Here is an 11280-nt window from a genome sequence, read left to right as displayed (position 1 = left end):
TGAGGAAAGATTGACCAAGAGGATATATGTGTCGGAGGTGGAGGGAACGAGGAGAAGTGGGAGACCAAATTGGAGGTGGAAAGATGGAGTGAAAAAGATTTTGAGTGATCGGGGCCTGAACATGCAGGAGGGTGAAAGGCGGGTAAGGAATAGAGTGAATTGGATCGATGTGGTATACCGGGGTTGATGTGCTGTCAGTGGATTGAATCAGGGCATGTGAAGCGTCTGGGGTAAACCATGGAAAGTTGTGTGGGGCCTGGATGTGGAAAGGGAGCTGTGGTTTCGGGCATTATTGCATGACAGCTAGAGACTGAGTGTGAACGAATGGGGCCTTTATCTTTTTCTAGTGCTACCTCACACACGACAGGGAGGGGGATGGTATTCCATGTGTGGTGAGGTGGCGATGGGAATGAATAAAGGCAGGCAGTGTGAATTGTGTGCATGGGTATATATGTATGTGTCTGTGTGTGTATATATATGTGTACATTGAGATGTATGGGTGTGTAGGTTTGCGTGTGTGGACGTGTGTGTATATACATGTGTATGGGGGTGGGTTGGGCCATTTCTTTCTTCTGTTTCCTTGCGCTACCTCACAAATGCAGGAGACAGCAACAAAGCAAAATAAATAAATAAATATAAATAAAATATATACACACATACATATATACATACATATAAGCACACACATATATATATATATATATATATATATATATATATTTCTTTCTTTTCTTTCAAACTATTCGCCATTTCCCGCATTAGCGAGGTAGCGTTAAGAACAGAGGACTGGGCCTTGAGGGAATACCCTCACCTGGCCCAATTCTCTGTTCCTTCTTTTGGAAAATTAAAAAAAAAACGAGAGGGGAGGATTTCCAGCCCCCCGCTCCCTCCCCTTTTAGTCGCCTTCTACGACACGCAGGGAATACGTGGGAAGTATTCTTTCTCCCCTATCCCCAGGGATAATATATATATATATATATATATATATATATATATATATATATATATATACACAGTCATATACATCAATTCATGTGTGCCATACAAATATTCTTAAATTACTGAAAATAACGAAAACACTTTCATTAAATCAAAACACATGATGTAAATGCCTTACTTCACCAAATGTTACGCATCAAAAAGCTAAGACAACCAGGACAGACTGATTCTCTTGAAATTACTTAACTTTATGTTGCTTCATCTTCGCCACATCTTCCCAGTAATGTGCTTATGTACAAGAAACATGGAAGCGGAAGTGAATCATAGGGTGGGGGAGGGGCGAAAATCCTGGGAGCCATGAAGAATGTGTGGAAGTCGAGAACATTATCTCCGAAAGCAAAAATGGCTATGTTTGAAGGAATAGTGGTTCCAACAATGTTGTATGGTTGCGAGGCGTGGGCTATGGATAGAGTTGTGCACAGGAAGGTGGATGTGCTGGAAATGAGATGTTTGAGGACAATATGTGGTGTGAGGTGGTTTGTTCGAGTAAGTTATGTAAGAATAAGAGAGATGTATGGAAATAAAAAGAGCGTGGTTGAGAGAGCAGAAGAGGGTGTTTTGAAATGGTTTGGGCACATGGAGAGAATGAGTGAGGAAAGATTGACCAAGAGGATATATGTGTTGGAGGTGGAGGGAATGACGAGAAGTGAGAGAGCAAATTGGAGGTGGAAAGATGGAGTGAAAAAGATTTTGAGCATTAGGGGCCTGAACATGCGGGAGGGTGAAAGGCGGGCAAGGAATAGAGTGAATTGGATCGATGTGGTATACCGGGGTCGACGTGCTGTCAATGGATTGAATCAGGGCATGTGAAGCGTCTGGGGTAAACCATGGAAAGTTCTGTGGGTCCTGGATGTGGAAAGGGAGCTGTGTTTTCGGGCATTATTACATGACAGCTAGAGAATGTGTATGAACAAATGGGGCCTTTGTTGTCTTTTCCTAGTGCTACCTCACACACATGAGGGGGGAGGGGGATGTTATTCCATGTGTGGCGAGGTGGCGATGGGAATAAATAAAGGCAGACAGTATGAATTATGTACATGTGTATATATGTATATGTCTGTGTGTGTACATATATGCGTACATTGAGATGTATAGGTATATATATTTCCGTGTGTGGATGGGTATGTATATGCATGTGTATGGGGGTGGGTTGGGCCATTTCTTTCGTCTGTTTCCTTGCGCTACCTCACAAACGTGGGAGACAGCGACAAAGCAAAATAAATAAAAAAAATAAATATATATATTTTTGTTGGGAGCTGTAGATTCACTGCCAGAGATCTTCACTGAACTTGAGATTTCCTATTTCCTTCTTAGAAGACTGCTGGGTGTTCGCACAGGTGACAAGAAAGGTGGCAAGGTTCAGAAATTGACAAAGAATGAGATGTTGATGGTAAACATTGGCTCCTTGTCTACTGGTGGCCAAGTTTTGGCTGTAAAGGCAGATTTGGCGAAGATAACTCTCACACACCCTGTGTGTACTGAGGAAGGGGAAAATTGCGCTTTCCCGTAGGATTGATAAGCACTGGTGTTTGATTGGTTGGGGTCAGATTCGTCGAGGTGTCACCATTAAGCCAGAGTAACAGTGTCATCTTTTATGGAAGTATTTTCTTTAACACAGAAGGAAGTAAAGTTGCTTCTTGAAAGTACCTTGGATATAAATCATACAATCTAGGAGAAAGAAAGTGCTTAAGTAATTTGCTTGGGTATTTTCTCTTATACTTGTGCATACAATTTCTGCAGGTGAAGCCTATTAGCATGATAAGGAATGGAGACTATTAAGCATTACATATATATACAAGTTAAGCATTATATATATATATATATATATTTTTTTTCGCTTTGTCAGTGTCTCCTGCGTTTGCGAGGTAGCGCAAGGAAACAGACGAAAGAAATGGCCCAACCCACCCCCATACACATGTATATACATACGTCCACACACACAAATATACATACCTACACAGCTTTCCATGGTTTACCCCAGACGCTTCACATGCCCTGATTCAATCCACTGATAACACGTCAACCCCGGTATACCACATCGACCCAATTCACTCTATTCCTTGCCCTCCTTTCACCCTCCTGCATGTTCAGGCCCCGATCACACAAAATCTTTTTCACTCCATCTTTCCACCTCCAATTTGGTCTCCCACTTCTCCTCGTTCCCTCCACCTCCGACACATATATCCTCTTGGTCAATCTTTCCTCACTCATTCTCTCCATGTGCCCAAACCATTTCAAAACACCCTCTATAGCCATTTTTGCTTTCCGAGATAATGTTCTCGAATTCCACACATTTTTCAAGGCTCCCAGGATTTTCGCCCCCTCCCCCACCCTATGATTCACTTCCGCTTCCATGGTTCCATCCGCTGCCAGATCCACTCCCAGATGTCTAAAACCCTTTAGTTCCTCCAGTTTTTCTCCATTCAAACTTACCTCCCAATTGACTTGGCCCTCAACCCTACTGTACCTAATAACCTTGCTCTTATTCACATTTACTCTTAACTTTCTTCTTTCACACACTTTACCAAACTCAGTCACCAGCTTCTGCAGTTTCTCACATGAATCAGCCACCTGCGCTGTATCATCAGCGAACAACAACTGACTCACTTCCCAAGCTCTCTCATCCCCAACAGACTTCATACTTGCCCCTCTTTCCAAAACTCTTGCATTCACCTCCCTAACAACCCCATCCATAAACAAATTAAACAACCATGGAGACATCACACACCCCTGCCGCAAACCTACACACACTGAGAACCAATCACTTTCCTCTCTTCCTACACGTACACATGCCTTACATCCTTGATAAAAACTTTTCACTGCTTCTAGCAACTTGCCTCCCACACCATATATTCTTAATACCTTCCACAGAGCATCTCTATCAACTCTATCATATGCCTTCTCCAGATCCATAAATGCTACATACAAATCCATTTGCTTTTCTAAGTATTTCTCACATACATTCTTCAAAGCAAACACCTGATCCACACATCCTCTACCACTTCTGAAACCACACTGCTCTTCCCCAATCTGATGCTCTGTACATGCCTTCACCCTCTCAATCAATACCCTCCCATATAATTTACCAGGAATATTCAACAAACTTATACCTCTGTAATTTGAGCACTCACTCTTATCCCCTCTGCCTTTGTACAATGGCACTATGCACGCATTCCACCAATCCTCAGGCACCTCACCATGAGTCACACATACATTAAATAACCTTACCAACCAGTCAATTATACAGTCACCCCCTTTTTTAATATATTCCTCTGCAATACCATCCAAACCTGCTGCCTTGCCGGCTTTCATCTTACGCAAAGATTTTACTACCTCTTCTCTGTTTACCAAATCATTTTCCTTAACCCTCTCACTTTGCACACCACCTCGACCAAAACACCCTATATCTGCCACTCTATCATCAAACACATTCAACAAACCTTCTAAATACTCACTCCATCTCCTTCTCACATCACCACTACTTGTTATCACCTCCCCATTTGCGCCCTTCAGTGAAGTTCCCATTTGCTCCCTTGTCTTACGCACTTTATTTACCTCCTTCCAGAACATATTTTTATTCTCCCTAAAATTTAATGATACTCTCTAACCCCAACTCTCATTTGCCCTCTTTTTCACCTCTTGCACCTTTCTCTTGACCTCCTGTCTCTTTCTTTTATACATCTCCCACTCAATTGCATATATATATATCTATTCTATTTTGCTTTCTCGCTGTCTCCCACGTTAGCGAGGTAGCGCAAGGAAACAGATGAAAGAAATGGCCCAACCCACCCAAATACACATGTATATATATACACATCCACACACGCAAGTACACATACCTATACATCACAACGTATACATATAAATACACACAGACATATACATATATACACACGTACACAATTCATAACGTCTGCCTTTATTCATTCCCATCGCCATCCCGCCACATATAAAAAAAACAACCCCTTCTCCCCTCATGTGTGCAAGGTAGCGCTAGGAAAAGAAAACAAAGGCCACATTCGTTCACAGTCCCTAGCTGTCATGTTATAATGCACCAAAACCACAGCTCCCTTTCCACATCCAGGCCCCACAGAACTTTCCATGGTTTACCCCAGACGCTTCACATGCCCTGGTTCAATCCACTGACAGCATGTTGACCCCGGTATACCACATCGTTCCAATTCACTCTATTCCTTGCACACCTTTCACCCTCCTGCATGTTCAGGCCCCAATCACTCAAAATCTTTTTCACTCCATCTTTCCACCTACAATTTGGTCTCCTACTTCTCCTCATTTCCTCCACCTCTGAAACAAATATATCCTCACTCATTCTCTCTATGTGACCAAACCATTTCAAAACACCCTCTTCTGCTCTCTCAGCCACAATCTTTTTATTACCATACGTCTCTCTTACCCTATTATTACTTACTCGATCAAACCATCTCACACCACATAATGTCCTCAAACATCTCATTTCCAGCACATCCACCCTCCTCCGCACAACTCTATCCATAGCCCATGCCTCGCAACCATATAATGTTGGAACCACTATTCCTTCAAACATCCCCATTTGAATGTAGGTTTGCGGCAGGAGTGTGTGATGTCTCCATGGTTGTTTAATTTGTTTATGGATGGGGTTGTTAGGGAAGTGAATGCAAGAGTTTTGGAAAGAGGGGCAAGTATGAAGTCTGTTGGGGATGAGAGAGCTTGGGAAGTGAGTCAGTTGTTGTTCGCTGATGATACAGCGCTGGTGGCTGATTCATGTGAGAAACTGCAGAAGCTGGTGACTGAGTTTGGTAAAGTGTGTGAAAGAAGAAAGTTAAGAGTAAATGTGAATAAGAGCAAGGTTATTAGGTACAGTCGGGTTGAGGGTCAAGTCAATTGCGAGGTAAGGTTAAATGGAGAAAGACTGGAGGAAGTAAAGTGTTTTAGATATCTGGGAGTGGATCTGGCAGCGGATGGAACCATGGAATCGGAAGTGGATCATAGGGTGGGGGAGGGGGCGAAAATCCTGGGAGCCTTGAAGAATGTGTGGAAGTCGAGAACATTATCTCGGAAAGCAAAAATGGGTATGTTTGAAGGAATAGTGGTTCCAACAATGTTGTATGGTTGCGAGGCGTGGGCTATGGATAGAGTTGTGCGCAGGAGGATGGATGTGCTGGAAATGAGATGTTTGAGGACAATGTGTGGTGTGAGGTGGTTTGATCGAGTAAGTAACGTAAGGGTAAGAGAGATGTGTGGAAATAAAAAGAGTGTGGTTGAGAGAGCAGAAGAGGGTGTTTTGAAATGGTTTGGGCACATGGAAAGAATGAGTGAGGAAAGATTGACCAAGAGGATATATGTGTCGGAGGTGGAGGGAACGAGGAGAATTGGGAGACCAAATTGGAGGTGGAAAGATGGAGTGAAAAAGATTTTGTGTGATCGGGGCCTGAACATGCAGGAGGGTGAAAGGAGGGCAAGGAATAGAGTGAATTGGATCGATGTGGTATACCGGGGATGACGTGCTGTCAGTGGATTGAATCAGGGCATGTGAAGTGTCTGGGGTAAACCATGGAAAGCTGTGTAGGTATGTATATTTGCGTGTGTGGACGTGTACATATATACATGTGTATGGGGGTGGGTTGGGCCATTTCTTTCATCTGTTTCCTTGCGCTACCTCGCAAACGCGGGAGACAGCGACAAAGCAAAAAAAAAAAAGAAAAAAAAGTTTGCTTAGCATTCCTGGGAAATTATATGGGAGGGTACTGATTAAGAGGATGAAGGCATGTACAGAGCATCAGATTGGGGAAGAGCATTGTGGTTTCAGAAGTGGTAGAGGATGTGTGAATCAGGTGTTTGCTTTGAAGAATGTATGTGAGAATTACTTAGAAAAGTAAATGGATTTGTATGTAGCATTTATGGATTTAGAGAAGGCATATGATAGAGTTGATAGAGAAGCTCTGTGGAAGGTATGAAGAATATATGGTGTGAGAGGCAAGCTGTTAGAAGCAGTGAAAAGTTTTTATCAAGGATGTAAGGCATGTGTACGTGTAGGAAGAGAGGAAAGTGATTGGTTCTTAGTGAATGTAGGTTTGTGGCAGGGGTGTGTGATGTCTCCATGGTTGTTTAATTTGTTTATGGATGGGGTTGTTAGGGAGGTGAATGCAAGAGTTTTGGAAAGAGGGGCAAGTATGCAGTCTGTTGTGGATGAGAGAGCTTGGGAAGTGAGTCAGTTGTTGTTCGCTGATGATACAGTGCTGGTGGCTGATTCATGTGAGAAACTGCAGAAGCTGGTGACTGAGTTTGGTAAAGTGTGTGAAAGAAGAAAGTTAAGAGTAAATGTGAATAAGAGCAAGGTAATTAGCTACAGTAGGGTTGAGGGTCAAGTCAATTGGGAGGTAAGTTTGAATGGAGAAAAACTGGAGGAAGTAAAGTGTTTTAGATATCTGGGAGTGGATCTGGCAGCGGATGGAACCATGGAAGCGGAAGTGGATCATAGGGTGGGGTAGGGGGCGAAAATCCTGGGAGCCTTGAAGAATGTGTGGAAGTCGAGAACATTATCTCGGAAAGCAAAAATGGGTATGTTTGAAGGAATAGTGGTTCCAACAATGTTGTATGGTTGCGAGGCGTGGGCTATGGATAGAGTTGTGCGCAGGAGGATGGATGTGCTGGAAATGAGATGTTTGAGGACAATGTGTGGTGTGAGGTGATTTGATCGAGTAAGTAACGTAAGGGTAAGAGAGATGTGTGGAAATAAAAAGAGTGTGGTTGAGAGAGCAGAAGAGGGTGTTTTGAAATGGTTTGGGCACATGGAGAGAATGAGTGATGAAAGATTGACCAAGAGGATATATGTGTCAGAGGTGGAGGGAATGAGGAGAAGTGGGAGACCAAATTGGAAGTGGAAAGATGGAGTGAAAAAGATTTTGTGTGATCGGGGCCTGAACATGCAGGAGGGTGAAAGGAGGGCAAGGAATAGAGTGAACTGGATCGATGTGGTATACCAGGGTTGACGTGCTGTCAGCGGATTGAATCAGGGCATGTGAAGCGTCTGGGGTAAACCATGGAAAGTTGTGTGGGGCCTGGATGTGGAAAGGGAGCTGTGGTTTCAGGCATTATTGCATGACAGCTAGAGACTGAGTGTGAACGAATGGGGCCTTTGTTGTCTTTTCATAGTGCTACCTCGCACACATGAGGGGGGAGGGGGATGGTATTCCATGTGTAGCGAGGTGGCGATGGGAATGAATAAAGGCAGACAGTGTGAATTGTGTGCATGGGCATATATGTGTGTGTCTGTGTGTGTGTATATATGTGTACATTGAGATGTATAGGTATGTATATTTGCGTGTGTGGACGTGTATGTATATACATTGTGTATGGGGGTGGGTTGGGCCATTTCTTTCGTCTGTTTCCTTGCGCTACCTCACAAACGTGGGAGACAGCGACAAAGCAAAAAAAAAAAAATATATATATATATATATATTGGAAAAGATCATAATTTTGCGCGTGATCAAGATATTCCTATGAGTCCAAGGGGAAAATGAAACACGAAAAGTTCCCAAGTGCACTTTCGAGTAATAATTACATCATTAGGGGAGACACAAGGGAGAAATATAACAGTCAGTTGATATACATCGAAGAGACGAAGCTAGGACGCCATTTGGTAAACATGTGATTGTCCAAAACATAGAACAGGCGTTCATAAACTTATCATTTTACAAATCTTATCAACAATAAAGTTATCTAATTTGTATAGACCATCACTAATATTAAGATTATAATTCTTTGTGTATTTAATGATAGAAGATTCAATGATATTTCTCTTGATAATAGAGTTAGAGTTAATAACTGAGATGGCGTTACTCCAGTCAATACAATGATCAAAGCTTTTAACATGATTAAACAAGGCATTTGATTCTTGTCCCATTCTAATACTATATTTATGTTGCTTAAGTCTAACAGAAAGATCTTTACCAGTCTGACCAACACAAAATTCATCACAGTTTCCACAAGGGACTTTATAGATGCAACCAAGAGAATTTTCTGGTGAATTGCTGATTAAGATATTCTTTCTAGTATTATTGTTGCTGAAGGCAACATTTACATTAAAGGATTTACGCAGCATGGGAAGCAAAGTGAAATTATTATTAGAAGGGAGAACTAAAAAATTCTTGGTGTCAATGGGAGGTTTGGGCTCAACTCTATAAAACGATTTCTTTGCTAACTTAAGGGATTTATCAATGAAAGATCTAGGGTACTTTAGCTGTCTGGTCGACCATTTGACCAATTTCAAAAATTATTTTAAAGAAAAACATTGAATTAAAGAAATTTGAAATGGAGGAGGCTTTTCGCATTTCAAGAGAGAAGAAACATGCCTTTCAAATGGCAATACCGACACACTGGAAGAACCGGATGTTTGACTATTGCTATGATGAATTAAGGAAAGAACGCACTAGGCTACAAGTGTCACTAAATTGTAAGTTGGACCATCTTATTGAAAACAGCGACTGGACCAAGAACACAAACCAATCTTTTGTGGTAAACCTGTCTAATAAACAATTAGATAAAGATTTCTTGTGTGCATTAGGCTATGGTTTAAGTTTTGTGTGCTCTAACAGAGAAGCCAGCTGTGTTGATGTCACAAAATCTTTTTGTAATTTAGAAAAATACAGTAATTTAAGTAATGATGATATCAATATCTGTAAGGGTTTAGTGTATGCCAGTTTGTCAAAACCAGTGGAAGCTAATTGCCCCTAAAAGATTCATAAGAGCTAATAATACCTTAAAAAAAGACAAGGACATACATATTACTGAAGCAGATAAAGCTAACACTGTTGTGATTTTAGACAAAAGTAACTATTTATCTAAAATGAATGATCTTCTAAATGATAACACAACATATTCTAAACTTAGTACAAAAATCCCTTAAAGCAGTTAATTCTCACTTCAATAAAGAAATGAAGTTGTTGTTGAAAGGTAACATTTCTCTTATCAAAAGTTTGTCATCTTTGTCCCCTTCACTGCCATATATGTATGGACTTATCAAAACAAATAAACAGAATTTTCCAGCAAGACCTATAGTGAGTTCAGTAGGCTCCATCACATATAAATTGTCAAAATGGTTAGTTTCTTTATTAAGCCCTTTAGTGGGTAAGGTATCAAATTCTAATATCATGAACAATGTAGACTTACTCAACAAGCTGAACAATATCAATGTTTATTTTGATTTCAAACTAGGTAGCTTTGATGTTTCCTCACTTTTCACTAAAGTTCCAGTTGATGACCTTTTAGAATATTTATTTGATAAGTTGGATGATATTCATTTACCTGTTTCAAAGTCTAATTTCATTGAACTCATAAAATTGTGTATAAAAGACTGTGTATTTCAATTCAATGGAGATTATTATGCTCAAAAATTTGGTATGGCAATGGGTAACCCTCTTTCACCTGTACTAAGTATTCTTTATATGGAATTTTTTGAAACAAAATTACTAAAGGACATCTTACCTTCTAATGCAATTTGGTTTAGGTATGTAGATGATGTTCTTTGTGTTTGGCCAACAAATGAAAATTTACAAATAATTCTCCCCTTACTTAACAACAATTTAGTACCTTCCATTAAATTTACTGTACAAAAGGAAAATAATGGTATGTTACCATTTTTAGATTGCATGATCCATTGACAAGGAAATAAGTTTAAGTTTAGCATATACAGACAACCCACCAATGTATGCTCATATATCCATTATTACTCATCTCAACATGACAGAGTTAAATCATCATCATTTCAATCTATGTTCCTTAGGGCATTACGTATTTGCAGTCCAGAGTTTACTGATGATGAGTTTGAGAAGATATATTCTATTGGATCTAAGTTAAAGTACCCTAGATCTTTCATTGATAAATCCCTTAAGTTAGCAAAGAAATCATTTTATAGAGTTGATCCTAAACCTCCCATTGACACCAAGAATCTTTTAGTTCTCCCCTCTCATAATAATTTCACTTTGCTTCCCATGCTGCTTAAATCCTTTAATGTAAATGTTGCCTTTAGCAACAATAATACTATAAAGAATATCTTAATCAGCAATTCACCAGAAAATTCTCTTGGTTGCATCTATAAAGTCCCTTGTGGAAACTGTGACATATTTTATGTTGGTCAGACTGATAAAGATCTTTCTGTTAGACTTAAGCAACATAAACATAGTATAAGAATGGGTCAAAAAATCAAATGCCTTGTTTAATCATGTTAAAAACTATGATCATTGTATTGACTAGAGTAACACCATCTCAGTTATCAACTCTAAC

The 11280-nt window shown here is 40.4% G+C and overlaps 1 protein-coding gene across 1 annotated transcript in view; it reads right to left on the bottom strand.

The window, feature by feature from the left end:
* Positions 1-11280, bottom strand: part of LOC139748897 (S1 RNA-binding domain-containing protein 1-like) — a 714827-nt gene that overhangs the window by 388678 nt on the left and 314869 nt on the right. The window lies entirely within an intron of this gene.

Source organism: Panulirus ornatus, chromosome 6 (genome assembly GCF_036320965.1).
Source record: "Panulirus ornatus isolate Po-2019 chromosome 6, ASM3632096v1, whole genome shotgun sequence".
Classification (NCBI taxonomy): Eukaryota; Metazoa; Arthropoda; class Malacostraca; order Decapoda; family Palinuridae; genus Panulirus; species Panulirus ornatus.
Note: the sequence above shows the minus strand (reverse complement) of the source record. Positions and strands in the feature narration are given on the sequence as shown.